Source organism: Hydractinia symbiolongicarpus, chromosome 2, assembly GCF_029227915.1.
Source record: "Hydractinia symbiolongicarpus strain clone_291-10 chromosome 2, HSymV2.1, whole genome shotgun sequence".
NCBI lineage: Eukaryota > Metazoa > Cnidaria > Hydrozoa > Anthoathecata > Hydractiniidae > Hydractinia > Hydractinia symbiolongicarpus.
The window spans coordinates 17681337-17694988 of NC_079876.1; the positions used below are offsets into that span (position 1 = coordinate 17681337).

General features: G+C 40.8%; 18 non-coding genes across 18 annotated transcripts; all 18 read left to right on the forward strand.

Moving 5' to 3' along the window:
* The first annotated feature begins 449 nt into the window (after positions 1-449).
* Trnag-ucc (transfer RNA glycine (anticodon UCC)) lies at positions 450-521 on the forward strand. Its single transcript has one exon. It is a non-coding gene; the product is annotated as a tRNA-Gly (tRNA).
* A 760-nt stretch (positions 522-1281) lies between these two features.
* On the forward strand, positions 1282-1353 carry Trnag-ucc (transfer RNA glycine (anticodon UCC)). Its single transcript has one exon. It is a non-coding gene; the product is annotated as a tRNA-Gly (tRNA).
* A 482-nt stretch (positions 1354-1835) lies between these two features.
* Positions 1836-1907, forward strand: Trnag-ucc (transfer RNA glycine (anticodon UCC)). The gene has a single exon. It is a non-coding gene; the product is annotated as a tRNA-Gly (tRNA).
* A 205-nt stretch (positions 1908-2112) lies between these two features.
* Trnag-ucc (transfer RNA glycine (anticodon UCC)) lies at positions 2113-2184 on the forward strand. Its single transcript has one exon. It is a non-coding gene; the product is annotated as a tRNA-Gly (tRNA).
* A 482-nt stretch (positions 2185-2666) lies between these two features.
* Positions 2667-2738, forward strand: Trnag-ucc (transfer RNA glycine (anticodon UCC)). Its single transcript has one exon. It is a non-coding gene; the product is annotated as a tRNA-Gly (tRNA).
* A 483-nt stretch (positions 2739-3221) lies between these two features.
* Trnag-ucc (transfer RNA glycine (anticodon UCC)) lies at positions 3222-3293 on the forward strand. The gene has a single exon. It is a non-coding gene; the product is annotated as a tRNA-Gly (tRNA).
* Positions 3294-3498: 205 nt separating this feature from the next.
* Positions 3499-3570, forward strand: Trnag-ucc (transfer RNA glycine (anticodon UCC)). The gene has a single exon. It is a non-coding gene; the product is annotated as a tRNA-Gly (tRNA).
* A 481-nt stretch (positions 3571-4051) lies between these two features.
* Positions 4052-4123, forward strand: Trnag-ucc (transfer RNA glycine (anticodon UCC)). Its single transcript has one exon. It is a non-coding gene; the product is annotated as a tRNA-Gly (tRNA).
* A 1867-nt stretch (positions 4124-5990) lies between these two features.
* Positions 5991-6062, forward strand: Trnag-ucc (transfer RNA glycine (anticodon UCC)). Its single transcript has one exon. It is a non-coding gene; the product is annotated as a tRNA-Gly (tRNA).
* A 482-nt stretch (positions 6063-6544) lies between these two features.
* Positions 6545-6616, forward strand: Trnag-ucc (transfer RNA glycine (anticodon UCC)). The gene has a single exon. It is a non-coding gene; the product is annotated as a tRNA-Gly (tRNA).
* Positions 6617-7375: 759 nt separating this feature from the next.
* On the forward strand, positions 7376-7447 carry Trnag-ucc (transfer RNA glycine (anticodon UCC)). Its single transcript has one exon. It is a non-coding gene; the product is annotated as a tRNA-Gly (tRNA).
* Positions 7448-8485: 1038 nt separating this feature from the next.
* Positions 8486-8557, forward strand: Trnag-ucc (transfer RNA glycine (anticodon UCC)). The gene has a single exon. It is a non-coding gene; the product is annotated as a tRNA-Gly (tRNA).
* A 759-nt stretch (positions 8558-9316) lies between these two features.
* Positions 9317-9388, forward strand: Trnag-ucc (transfer RNA glycine (anticodon UCC)). The gene has a single exon. It is a non-coding gene; the product is annotated as a tRNA-Gly (tRNA).
* Positions 9389-9869: 481 nt separating this feature from the next.
* On the forward strand, positions 9870-9941 carry Trnag-ucc (transfer RNA glycine (anticodon UCC)). The gene has a single exon. It is a non-coding gene; the product is annotated as a tRNA-Gly (tRNA).
* A 206-nt stretch (positions 9942-10147) lies between these two features.
* Positions 10148-10219, forward strand: Trnag-ucc (transfer RNA glycine (anticodon UCC)). Its single transcript has one exon. It is a non-coding gene; the product is annotated as a tRNA-Gly (tRNA).
* A 205-nt stretch (positions 10220-10424) lies between these two features.
* On the forward strand, positions 10425-10496 carry Trnag-ucc (transfer RNA glycine (anticodon UCC)). The gene has a single exon. It is a non-coding gene; the product is annotated as a tRNA-Gly (tRNA).
* A 1869-nt stretch (positions 10497-12365) lies between these two features.
* Positions 12366-12437, forward strand: Trnag-ucc (transfer RNA glycine (anticodon UCC)). The gene has a single exon. It is a non-coding gene; the product is annotated as a tRNA-Gly (tRNA).
* A 206-nt stretch (positions 12438-12643) lies between these two features.
* Positions 12644-12715, forward strand: Trnag-ucc (transfer RNA glycine (anticodon UCC)). Its single transcript has one exon. It is a non-coding gene; the product is annotated as a tRNA-Gly (tRNA).
* Positions 12716-13652: the final 937 nt, after the last annotated feature.

Below are 13652 nucleotides of genomic sequence, written 5' to 3' on the forward strand. Positions count from 1 at the left end.
AATTCAGTACGTGTCGTTTCTACTTTGAAGGTGATTAGGAGGACAAATTTTGTTTGGACAGTTAATGTTTTCAAGTTGTGAAAACACAAGGGAAGTGCATATAATACGAAAGATGCCCTTATTTTGATCGCGAAAGTACCTTACCTGCAATAACTCCAACAATTCTGCTGCCACCGGCGGTGGTGTAAAGGTTAGTATTGTTGCCTTCCAAGCAATAGATCTGGTTTCGATTTCGGCCGACCCATTTGGCTGCTTGTTTTAATGTTCTAGTCTATTAAATTGTGTACGAGTGGGTTTTCCTTTGAAGATGATTGGGAGGGCAACTTGTTTTTGCCAAAAAATATTTTCAAGTTGTGAAAACACAAGGGAAGTGCATATAATACGAAAGATGACCTTATTTTGATCGCGAAAGTACCTTACCTGCAATAACTCCAACAATTCTGCTGTCAGCGTCGGTGGTGTAAAGGTTAGCATTGTGGCCTTCCAAGCAATAGATCCGGGTTCGATTCCCGGCCGACGCATTTGGTTGTTAGATTTCATGTTCTAGTCTATTAAATTCAGTTTTTGTGGTTCCTACTTAAAAGATGATTAGGAGGACAAATTTTTTTTGACAGTTATTGTTTTCAAGTTGTGAAGACACAAGGGAAATGCATATAATTCTAAAGATGCCCTTATTTTGATCGCGAAAGTACCTTACCTGTAATAACTCCAACAATACTTCTGTCAGCGTCGGTGGTGTAAAGGCTAGCATTTTTACCTTCAAAGCAATAGATCCGGGTTCGATTCCCGGCCGACGCATTTCGCTACTAGATTACATGTTCTAGTCTATTAAATTCAGTACGTGTCGTTTCTACTTTGAAGATGATTAGGAAGGCAAATTTTGTTTGGACAGTTAATGTTTTCAAGTTGTGAAAACACAAGGGAAGTGCATATAATACGAAAGATGACCTTATTTTGATCGCGCAAGTACCTTACCTGCAAAAACTCCAACAATTCTGCTGCCACCGGCGGTGGTGTAAAGGTTAGTATTGTTGCCTTCCAAGCAATAGATCCGGGTTCGATTCCCGGTCGACGCATTTGGCTGTTAGATTTCATGTTCTAGTCTATTAAATTCAGTTTTTGTGGTTCCTACTTAAAAGATGATTAGGAGGACAAATTTTTTTTGACACTTATTGTTTTCAAGTTGTGAAGACACAAGGGAAATGCATATAATTCTAAAGATGCCCTTATTTTGATCGCGAAAGTACCTTACCTGTAATAACTCCAACAATACTTTTGTCAGCGTCGGTGGTGTAAAGGTTAGCATTGTTGCCTTCCAAGCAATAGATCCGGGTTCGATTCCCGGCCGACGCATTTCGCCACTAGATTACATGATCTAGTCTATTAAATTCAGTACGTGTCGTTTCTACTTTGAAGATGATTAGGAAGGCAAATTTTGTTTGGACAGTTAATGTTTTCAAGTTGTGAAAACACAAGGGAAATGCATATAATTCTAAAGATGCCCTTATTTTGATCGCGAAAGTACCTTACCTGTAATAACCCCAACAATACTTCTGTCAGCGTCGGTGGTGTAAAGGTTAGTATTGTTGCCTTCCAAGCAATAGATCCGGTTTCCATTCCGGCCGACCCTTTTGGCTGCTTGTTTTGATGTTCTAGTCTATTAAATTGTGTACGTGTGGGTTCTCCTTTGAAGATGATTAGTAGGGCAACTTGTTTTTGCCAGAAAATATTTTCTAGTTGTGAAGACACAAGGGAAATGCATATAATACGAAAGATGTCCTTACTTTGATCGCGAAAGTACCTTACCTGCCATAACTCCAACAATTCTACTGTCAGCGTCGGTGGTGTAAAGGTTAGCATTGTTGCCTTCCAAGCAATAGATCCGGGTTCGATTCCCGGCCGACGCATTTCGCTACTAGATTACATGTTCTAGTCTATTAAATTCAGTACGTGTCGTTTCTACTTTGAAGATAATTAGGAGGGCAACTTGTTTTTTCCAGGAAATGTTTTCATGTTGTGAAGACACAAGGGAAATGCATATAATACAAAAGATGTCCTTACTTTGATCGCGAAAGTACCTTACCTGCAATAACTCCAACAATTCTGCTCTCAGCGTCGGTGGTGTAAAGATTAGCATTGTGGCCTTCCAAGCAATAGATCCGGGTTCGATTCCCGGCCGACGCATTTGGCTGTTGGATTTCATGTTCTAGTCTATTAAATTCAGTTTTTGTGGTTCCTACTTAAAAGATGATTAGGAGGACAAATTTTTTTTGACACTTATTGTTTTCAAGTTGTGAAGACACAAGGGAAATGCATATAATTCTAAAGATGCCCTTATTTTGATCGCGAAAGTACCTTACCTGTAATAACTCCATCAATTCTTCTGTCAGCGTCGGTGGTGTAAAGGCTAGCATTGTTGCCTTTCAAGCAATAGATCCGGGTTCGATTCCCGGCCGACGCATTTCGCTACTGGTTTACATGTTCTAGTCTATTAAATTCAGTACGTGTCGTTTCTACTTTGAAGATGATTAGGAGGGCAACTTGTTTTTGCCAGGAAATGTTTTCAAGTTGTGAAGACACAAGGGAAATGCATATAATACAAAGGATGTCCTTACTTTGATCGCGAAAGTACCTTACCTGCAATAACTCCAACAATACTTTTGTCAGCGTCGGTGGTGTAAAGGTTAGCATTGTTGCCTTCCAAGCAATAGATCCGGGTTCGGTTCCCGGCCGACGCATTTCGCTGCTAGACTACATGTTCTAGTCTATTAAATTCAGTACGTCTCGTTTCTACTTTGAAGGTGATTAGCAGGGCAAATATTGTTTGGACAGTTAATGTTTTCAAGTTATGAAGACACAAGGGAAATGCATATAATACGAAGGATGCCCTTATTTTGATCGCGAAAGTGCCTTACCTGCAATACCTCCAACAATTCTGCTGTCAGCGTCGGTGGTGTAAAAGTTATTATTTTTGTCTTCCACGCAAAAGATCCTGGTTCACTTCCCAGTTGACGCATTTGACTGCTAGATATGATGTTCTAGTCTATTAAATTCTGTACGTGTGGGTTCTCCTTTGAAGATGATTAGGAGGGCAACTTGTTTTTGCCAGCTAATGTTTTCAAGTTGTGCAGACACAAGGGAAATGCATATAATACGAAAGATGTCCTTACTTTGATCGCGAAAGTACCTTACCTGTCATAACTCCAACAATTCTGCTGTCAGCGTCGGTGGTGTAAAGGTTGACATTGTTGCCTTCCAAGCAATAGATCCGGGTTCGATTCCCGGCCGACGCATTTGGCTGTTAGATTTCATGTTCTAGTCTATTAAATTCAGTTTTTGTGGTTCCTACTTAAAAGATGATTAGGAGGACAAATTGTTTTTGACACTTATTGTTTTCAAGTTGTGAAGACACAAGGGAATTGCATATAATACGTAATATGCCCTTATTTTGATCGCGAAAGTACCTTACCTGCCATAACTCCAACAATTCTGCTGTTAGCGTCGGTGGTGTAAAGGTTAGCATTGTTGCCTTCCAAGCAATAGATCCGGGTTCGATTCCCGGCCGACGCATTTCGCTACTAGATTACATGTTCTAGTCTATTAAATTCAGTACGTGTAGTTTCTACTTTGAAGATGATTAGGAGGGAACTTGTTTTTGCCAGGAAATGTTTTCAAGTTGTGAAGACACAAGGGAAATGCATATAATACAAAGGATGTCCTTACTTTGATCGCGAAAGTACCTTACCTGTAATAACTCCAACAATTCTGCTGCCACCGGCGGTGGTGTAAAGGTTAGCATTGTTGCCTTCCAAGCAATAGATCCGGGTTCAATTCCCGGCCGACGCATTTCGCAACTAGATTATAAGTTCTAGTCTATTAAATTCAGTACGTGTCGTTTCTACTTTGAAGATGATTAGGAGGGCAACTTGTTTTTGCCAGGAAATGTTTTCAAGTTGTGAAGACACAAGGGAAATGCATATAATACGAAGGATGTCCTTACTTTGATCGCGAAGGCACCTTACCTGCAAAAACTCCAACAATACTTTTGTCAGCGTCGGTGGTGTAAAGGTTAGCATTGTTGCCTTCCAAGCAATAGATCCGGGTTCGGTTCCCGGCCGATGCATTTCGCTGCTAGACTACATGTTCTAGTCTATTAAATTCAGTACGTGTCGTATCTACTTTGAAGGTGATTAGCAGGGCAAATATTGTTTGGACAGTTAATGTTTTCAAGTTGTGAAGACACAAGGGAAATGCATAAAATACGAAGGATGCCCTTATTTTGATCGCGAAAGTGCCTTACCTGCAATACCTCCAACAATTCTGCTGTCAGCGTCGGTGGTGTAAAAGTTATTATTTTTGTCTTCCAAGCAAAAGATCCTGGTTCACTTCCCAGTTGACGCATTTGGCTGCTACATATGATGTTCTAGTCTATTAAATTGTGTACGTGTGGGTTCTCCTTTGAAGATGAATAGGAGGGCAACTTGTTTTTGCCAGCTAATGTTTTCAAGTTGTGCAGACGCAAGGGAAATGCATATAACACGAAAGATGTCCTTACTTTGATCGCGAAAGTACCTTACCTGTCATAACTCCAACAATTCTGCTGTCAGTGTCGGTGGTGTAAATGTTGACATTGTTGCCTTTTAAGCAATAGATCCGGGTTCGATTCCCGGCCGACGCATTTGGCTGTTAGATTTCATGTTCTAGTCTATTAAATTCAGTACGTGTCGTTTTTACTTTGAAGATGATTAGGAGGGCAACTTGTTTTTGCCAGAAAATGTTTTCAAGTTGTGAAGACACAAGGGAAATACATATAATACGAAGGATGTCCTTACTTTGATCGCGAAAGCACCTTACCTGCAAAAACTCCAACAATACTTTTGTCAGCGTCGGTGGTGTAAAGGTTAGCATTTTTGCCTTCCAAGCAATAGATCCGGGTTCGGTTCCGGCCGATGCATTTCGCTGCTAGGCTACATGTTCTAGTCTATTAAATTCAGTACATGTCGTTTCTACTTTGAAGATGATTAGCAGGGCAAATATTGTTTGGACAGTTAATGTTTTCAAGTTGTGAAGACACAAGGGAAATGCATAAAATACGAAGGATGCCCTTATTTTGATCGCGAAAGTGCCTTACCTGCAATAACTCCAACAATTCTGCTGTCAGCGTCGGTGGTGTAAAGATTAGCATTGTGGCCTTCCAAGCAAAAGATCCGGGTTCGATTCCCGGCCGACGCATTTGACTGTTGGATTTCATGTTCTAGTCTATTAAATTCAGTTTTTGTGGTTCCTACTTAAAAGATGATTAGGAGGACAAATTTTTTTTGACACTTATTGTTTTCAAGTTGTGAAGACACAAGGGAAATTCATATAATTCTAAAGATGCCCTTATTTTGATGGCGAAAGTACCTTACCTGTAATAACTCCAACAATTCTTCTGTCAGCGTCGGTGGTGTAAAGGTTAGCATTGTTGCCTTTCAAGCAATAGATCCAGGTTCGATTCCCGACCGACGCATTTCGGAACTAGATTATATGTTCTAGTCTATTAAATTCAGTACGTGTCGTTTTTACTTTGAAGATGATTAGAGGGCAACTTGTTTTTGCCAGAAAATGTTTTCAAGTTGTGAAGACACAAGGGAAATACATATAATACGAAGGATGTCCTTACTTTGATCGCGAAAGCACCTTACCTGCAAAAACTCCAACAATACTTTTGTCAGCGTCGGTGGTGTAAAGGTTAGCATTGTTGCCTTCCAAGCAATAGATCCGGGTTCGGTTCCCAGTTGACGCATTTGGCTGCTAGATATGATGTTCTAGTCTATTAAATTGTGTACGTGTGGGTTCTCCTTTGAAGATGATTAGGAGGGCAACTTGTTTTTGCCAGCTAATGTTTTCAAGTTGTGGAGACACAAGGGAAATGCATATAACACGAAAGATGTCCTTACTTTGATCGCGAAAGTACCTTACCTGTCATAACTCCAACAATTCTGCTGTCAGCGTCGGTGGTGTAAAGGTTAGCATTGTTGCCTTCCAAGCAATAGATCCGGGTTCGATTCCCGGCCGACGCATTTCGCTACTAAATAACATGTTCTAGTCTGTTAAATTCAGTAAGTGTCGTTTCTACTTTGAAGGTGATTAGCAGGGCAAATATTGTTTGGACAGTTAATGTTTTCAAGTTGTGAAGACACAAGGGAAATGCATATAATACGAAGGATGCCCTTATTTTGATCGCGAAAGTGCCTTACCTGCAATACCTCCAACAAATCTGCTGTCAGCGTCGGTGGTCTAAAGGTTAGCATTGTTGCCTTCCAAGCAATAGATCCGGGTTCGATTCCCAGACGACGCATTTCGCTACTAGATTACATGTTCTAGTCTATTAAATTCAGTACGTGTCGTTTCTACATTGAAGATGATTAGGAGGGCAACTTGTTTTGCCAGCTAATGTTTTCAAGTTGTGCAGACACAAGGGAAATGCATATAATACGAAAGATGTCCTTACTTTGATCGCGAAAATACCTTACCTGCAATAACTATAACAATTCTGCTGTCAGCGTCGGTGGTGTAAAGATTAGCATTGTGGCCTTCCAAGCAATAGATCCGGGTTCGATTCCCGGCCGACGCATTTGGCTGTTACATTTCATGCTCTAGTCTATTAAATTCAGTTTTTGTGGTTCCTACTTAAAAGATGATTAGGAGGGCAACTTGTTTTTGCCAGAAAATGTTTTTAAGTTATGAAGACACAAGGGAAATGCATATAATACGAAGGATGCCCTTATTTTGATCGCGAAAGTGCCTTACCTGCAATACCTCCAACAATTCTGCTCTCAGCGTCGGTGGTGTAAAGGTTAGCTTTGTTGCCTTCCAAGCAATAGATCCGGTTTCGATTCTGGCCGACCCATTTGGCTGCTTGTTTTGATGTTATAGTCTATTAAATTGTGTACGTCTGGGTTCTCCTTTGAAGGTGATTAGCAGGGCAAATATTGTTTGGACAGTTAATGTTTTCAAGTTGTGAAGACACAAGGGAAATGCATATAATACGAAGGATGCCCTTATTTTAATCGCGAAAGTGTCTTACCTGCAATATCTCCAACAATTCTGCTGTCAGCGTCGGTGGTGTAAAAGTTATTCTTTTTGTCTTCCAAGCAATAGATCCTGGTTCGATTCCCGGCGGACGCATTTGGCCGCTAGATTACATGTTCTAGTCTATTAAATTCCGTACGTGTGGTTTCTGCTTTGAAGGTGATTAGGAGGGCAAATTTTTTTGGACAGTTAATGTTTTCAAGTTGTGAAGACACAAAAGAAATGCATGTAATACGAAAGATGCCCTTATTTTGATCGTGAAAGTACCTTACCTGTAATAACTCCAACAATTATCCTGTCAGCGTCGGTGGTGTAAAGGTTAGCATTGTTGCCTTCCAAGCAATAGATTCGGGTTCGATTCCCGGCCGACGCATTTGGCTGCTAGACTACATGTTCTAGTCTATTAAATTCAGTACGTGTCGTTTCTACTTTGAAGGTGATTAGGAAGGCAAATTTTGTTTGGACAGTTAATGTTTTCAAGTTGTGAAAACACAAGGGAAGTGCATATAATACGAAAGATGCCCTTATTTTGATCGCGAAAGTACCTTACCTGCAATAACTCCAACAATTCTGCTGCCACCGGCGGTGGTGTAAAGGTTAGTATTGTTGCCTTCCAAGCAATAGATCCGGGTTTGATTCCCGGCCGACGCATTTCGCTGCTAGATTACATGTTCTAGACTATTAATTTCAGTACGTGTCGTTTCTACTTTGAAGGTGATTAGCAGGGCAAATATTGTTTGGACAGTTAATGTTTTCAAGTTGTGAAGACACAAGGGAAATGCATATAATGCGAAGGATGCCCTTATTTTGATCGCGAAAGTGCCATACCTGCAATACCTCCAACAATTCTGCTGTCAGCGTCGGTGGTGTAAAAGTTATTATTTTTGTCTTCCAAGCAATAGATCCTGGTTCACCTCCCAGGTGACGCATATGGCTGCTAGATATGATGTTCTAGTCTATTAAATCCTGTACGTGTGGGTTCTCCTTTGAAGATGATTAGGAGGGCAACTTATTTTTGCCAGCTAATGTTTTCAAGTTGTGCAGACACAAGGGAAATGTATATAATACGAAAGATGTCCTTACTTTGATCGCGAAAATACCTTACCTGCAATAACTCCAACAATTCTGCTGTCAGCGTCGGTGGTGTAAAGGTTAGCATTTTTGCCTTCCAAGCAATAGATCCCGATTCGATTCCCGGCCGACGCATTTTGCTACTAGATTACAAGTTCTGGTCTATTAAATTCAGTACGTGTCGTTTCTACTTTGAAGATGATTAGGAAGGCAACTTGTTTTTGCCAGGAAATGTTTTCAAGTGGTGAATACACAAGGGAAATGCATGTAATACGAAAGATGCCCTTATTTTGATCGCGAAAGTACCTTACCTGTAATAACTTCAACAATTATCCTGTCAGCGTCGGTGGTGTAAAGGTTAGCATTGTTGCCTTCCAAGCAATAGATTCGGGTTCGATTCCCGGCCGACGCATTTGGCTGCTAGACTACATGTTCTAGTCTAATAAATTCAGTACGTGTCGTTTCTACTTTGAAGGTGATTAGGAAGGCAAATTTTGTTGGACAGTTAATGTTTTCAAGTTGTGAAAACACAAGGGAAGTGCATATAATACGAAAGATGCCCTTATTTTGATCGCGAAAGTACCTTACCTGCAATAACTCCAACAATTCTGCTGCCACCGGCGGTGGTGTAAAGGTTAGTATTGTTGCCTTCCAAGCAATAGATCCGGGTTCGATGCCCGGCCGACGCATTTCGCTACTAAATAACATGTTCTAGTCTGTTAAATTCAGTAAGTGTCGTTTCTACTTTGAAGGTGATTAGCAGGGCAAATATTGTTTGGACAGTTAATGTTTTCAAGTTGTGAAGACACAAGGGAAATGCATATAATACGAAGGATGCCCTTATTTTGATCGCGAAAGTGCCTTACCTGCAATACCTCCAACAAATCTGCTGTCAGCGTCGGTGGTCTAAAGGTTAGCATTGTTGCCTTCCAAGCAATAGATCCGGGTTCGATTCCCAGACGACGCATTTCGCTACTAGATTACATGTTCTAGTCTATTAAATTCAGTACGTGTCGTTTCTACATTGAAGATGATTAGGAGGGCAACTTGTTTTGCCAGCTAATGTTTTCAAGTTGTGCAGACACAAGGGGAATGCATATAATACGAAAGATGTCCTTACTTTGATCGCGAAAATACCTTACCTGCAATAACTATAACAATTCTGCTGTCAGCGTCGGTGGTGTAAAGATTAGCATTGTGGCCTTCCAAGCAATAGATCCGGGTTCGATTCCCGGCCGACGCATTTGGCTGTTACATTTCATGCTCTAGTCTATTAAATTCAGTTTTTGTGGTTCCCACTTAAAAGATGATTAGGAGGGCAACTTGTTTTTGCCAGAAAATGTTTTTAAGTTGTGAAGACACAAGGGAAATGCATATAATACGAAGGATGCCCTTATTTTGATCGCGAAAGTGCCTTACCTGCAATACCTCCAACAATTCTGCTCTCAGCGTCGGTGGTGTAAAGGTTAGCTTTGTTGCCTTCCAAGCAATAGATCCGGTTTCGATTCCGGCCGACCCATTTGGCTGCTTGTTTTGATGTTCTAGTCTATTAAATTGTGTACGTCTGGGTTCTCCTTTTAAGATGATTAGGAGGGCAACTTGTTTTTGCCAAAAAATATTTTCAAGTTGTGAAGACACAAGGGAAATGCATGTAATACGAAAGATGTCCTTACTTTGATCGCGAAAGTACCTTACCTGAAATAGCTCCAACAATTTTTTTGTCAGCGTCGGTGGTGTAAAGGTTAGCATTGTTGCCTTCCAAGTATTAGATCCGGGTTCGATTCCCGGCCGACGCATTTCGCTACTAAATTACATGTTCTAGTCTATTAAATTCAGTACGTGTCGTTTCTACTTTGAAGGCGATTAGGAGGGCAAATTTTGTTTGGGCAGTTAATGTTTTCAAGTTGTGAAGACACAAGGGAAATGCATATAATACGTAAGATGCCCTTATTTTGATCGCGAAAGTACCTTAGCTGTAATAACTCCAACAATATTTCTGTCAGCGTCGGTGGTGTAAAGGTTAGCATTGTTGCCTTCCAAGCAATAGATCCGGGTTCGATTCCCGGCCGACGCATTTCGCTACTAAATTACATGTTCTAGTCTATTAAATTCAGTACGTGTCGTTTCTACTTTGAAGATGATTAGGAGGGCAACTTGTTTTTGCCAGGAAATGTTTTCAAGTGGTGAAGACACAAGGGAAATGCATATAATACGAAAGATGTCCTTACTTTGATCGCGAAAGTACCTTACCTGCAATAACTCCACCAGTTCTTCTGTCAGCGTCGGTGGTGTAAAGGTTAGCATTGTTGCCTTCCAAGCAATAGATCCGGGTTCGATTCCCGGCCGACGCATTTCGCTGCTAGATTAAATGTTCTAGTCTATTAAATTCAGTACGTGTCGTTTCTACTTTGAAGGTGATTAGCAGGGCAAATATTGTTTGGACAGTTAATGTTTTCAAGTTGTGAAGACACAAGGGAAATGCATATAGTACGAAGGATGCCCTTATTTTAATCGCGAAAGTGCCTTACCTGCAATATCTCCAACAATTCTGCTGTCAGCGTCGGTGGTGTAAAAGTTATTATTTTTGTCTTCCAAGCAATAGATCCTGGTTCACTTCCCAGTTGACGCATTTGGCTGCTAGATATGATGTTCTAGTCTATTAAATTATGTACGTGTGGGTTCTCCTTTGAAGATGATTAGGAGGGCAACTTGTTTTTGCCGGCTAATGTTTTCAAGTTGTGCAGACACAAGGGAAATGCATATAATACGAAAGATGTCCTTACTTTGATCGCGAAAATACCTTACCTGCAATAACTCCAACAATTCTGCTGTCAGCGTCGGTGGTGTAAAGGTTAGCATTGTTGCCTTCCAAGCAATAGATCCCGATTCGATTCCCGGCGGACGCATTTGGCAGCTAGATTACATGTTCTAGTCTATTAAATTCCGTACGTGTGGTTTCTGCTTTGAAGGTGATTAGGAGGGCAAATTTTTTTGGACAGTTAATGTTTTCAAGTTGTGAAGACACAAAAGAAATGCATGTAATACGAAAGATGCCCTTATTTTGATCGCGAAAGTACCTTACCTGTAATAACTTCAACAATTATCCTGTCAGCGTCGGTGGTGTAAAGGTTAGCATTGTTGCCTTCCAAGCAATAGATCCCGATTCGATTCCCGGCGGACGCATTTGGCAGCTAGATTACATGTTCTAGTCTATTAAATTCCGTACGTGTGGTTTCTGCTTTGAAGGTGATTAGGAGGGCAAATTTTTTTGGACAGTTAATGTTTTCAAGTTGTGAAGACACAAAAGAAATGCATGTAATACGAAAGATGCCCTTATTTTGATCGCGAAAGTACCTTACCTGTAATAACTTCAACAATTATCCTGTCAGCGTCGGTGGTGTAAAGGTTAGCATTGTTGCCTTCCAAGCAATAGATTCGGCTTCGATTCCCGGCCGACGCATTTGGCTGCTAGACTACATGTTCTAGTCTAATAAATTCAGTACGTGTCGTTTCTACTTTGAAGGTGATTAGGAAGGCAAATTTTGTTGGACAGTTAATGTTTTCAAGTTGTGAAAACACAAGGGAAGTGCATATAATACGAAAGTTGCCCTTATTTTGATCGCGAAAGTACCTTACCTGCAATAACTCCAACAATTCTGCTGCCACCGGCGGTGGTGTAAAGGTTAGTATTGTTGCCTTCCAAGCAATAGATTCGGGTTCGATTCCCGGCCGACGCATTTGGCTGCTAGACTACATGTTCTAGTCTATTAAATTCAGTACGTGTCGTTTCTACTTTGAAGGTGATTAGGAGGGCAAATTTTGTTTGGACAGTTAATGTTTTCAAGTTGTGAAAACACAAGGGAAGTGCATATAATACGAAAGATGCCCTTATTTTGATCGCGAAAGTACCTTACCTGCATTAACTCCAACAATTCTGCTGCCACCGGCGGTGGTGTAAAGATTAGCATTGTGGCCTTCCAAGCAATAGATCCGGGTTCGATTCCCGGCCGACGCATTTGGCTGTTACATTTCATGCTCTAGTCTATTAAATTCAGTTTTTGTGGTTCCTACTTAAAAGATGATTAGGAGGGCAATTTTTTTTTGCCAGAAAATATTTTCAAGTTGTGAAGACACAAGGGAAATGCATATAATACGAAAGATGTCCTTACTTTGATCGCGAAAGTACCTTACCTGCAATAGCTCCAACAATTTTTCTGTCAGCGTCGGTGGTGTAAAGGTTAGCATTGTTGCCTTCCAAGTATTAGATCCGGGTTCGATTCCCGGCCGACGCATTTCGCTACTAAATTACATGTTCTAGTCTATTAAATTCAGTACGTGTCGTTTCTACTTTGAAGGCGATTAGGAGGGCAAATTTTGTTTGGGCAGTTAATGTTTTCAAGTTGTGAAGACACAAGGGAAATGCATATAATACGTAAGATGCCCTTATTTTGATCGCGAAACTACTTTAGCTGTAATAACTCCAAAAATATTTCTGTCAGCGTCGGTGGTGTAAAGGTTAGCATTGTTGCCTTCCAAGCAATAGATCCGGGTTCGATACCCGGCCGACGCATTTTGCTACTAAATTACATGTTCTAGTCTATTAAATTCAGTACGTGTCGTTTCAACTTTAAAGGCGATTAGGAGGGCAAATTTTGTTTGGGCAGTTAATGTTTTCAAGTTGTGAAGACACAAGGGAAATGCATATAATACGTAAGATGCCCTTATTTTGATCGCGAAAATACCTTACCTGCAATAACTCCAACAATTCTGCTGTCAGCGTCGGTGGTGTCAAGATTAGCATTGTGGCCTTCCAAGCAATAGATCCGGGTTCGATTCCCGGCCGACGCATTTGGCTGTTACATTTCATGCTCTAGTCTATTAAATTCAGTTTTTGTGGTTCCTACTTAAAAGATGATTAGGAGGGCAACTTGTTTTTGCCAGAAAATGTTTTTAAGTTGTGAAGACACAAGGGAAATGCATATAATACGAAGGATGCCCTTATTTTGATCGCGAAAGTGCCTTACCTGCAATACCTCCAACAATTCTGCTCTCAGCGTCGGTGGTGTAAAGGTTAGCTTTGTTGCCTTCCAAGCAATAGATCCGGTTTCGATTCCGGCCGACCCATTTGGCTGCTTGTTTTGATGTTATAGTCTATTAAATTGTGTACGTCTGGGTTCTCCTTTGAAGATGATTAGGAGGGCAACTTATTTTTGCCAGCTAATGTTTTCAAGTTGTGCAGACACAAGGGAAATGTATATAATACGAAAAATGTCCTTACTTTAATCGCGAAAATACCTTACCTGCAATATCTCCAACAATTCTGCTGTCAGCGTCGGTGGTCTAAAGGTTAGCATTGTTGCCTTCCAAGCAATAGATCCGGGTTCGATTCCCAGCCGACGCATTTCGCTACTAGATTACATGTTCTAGTCTATTAAATTCAGTACGTGTCGTTTCTACATTGAAGATGATTAGGAGGGCATCTTGTTTTGCCAGCTAATGTTTTCAAT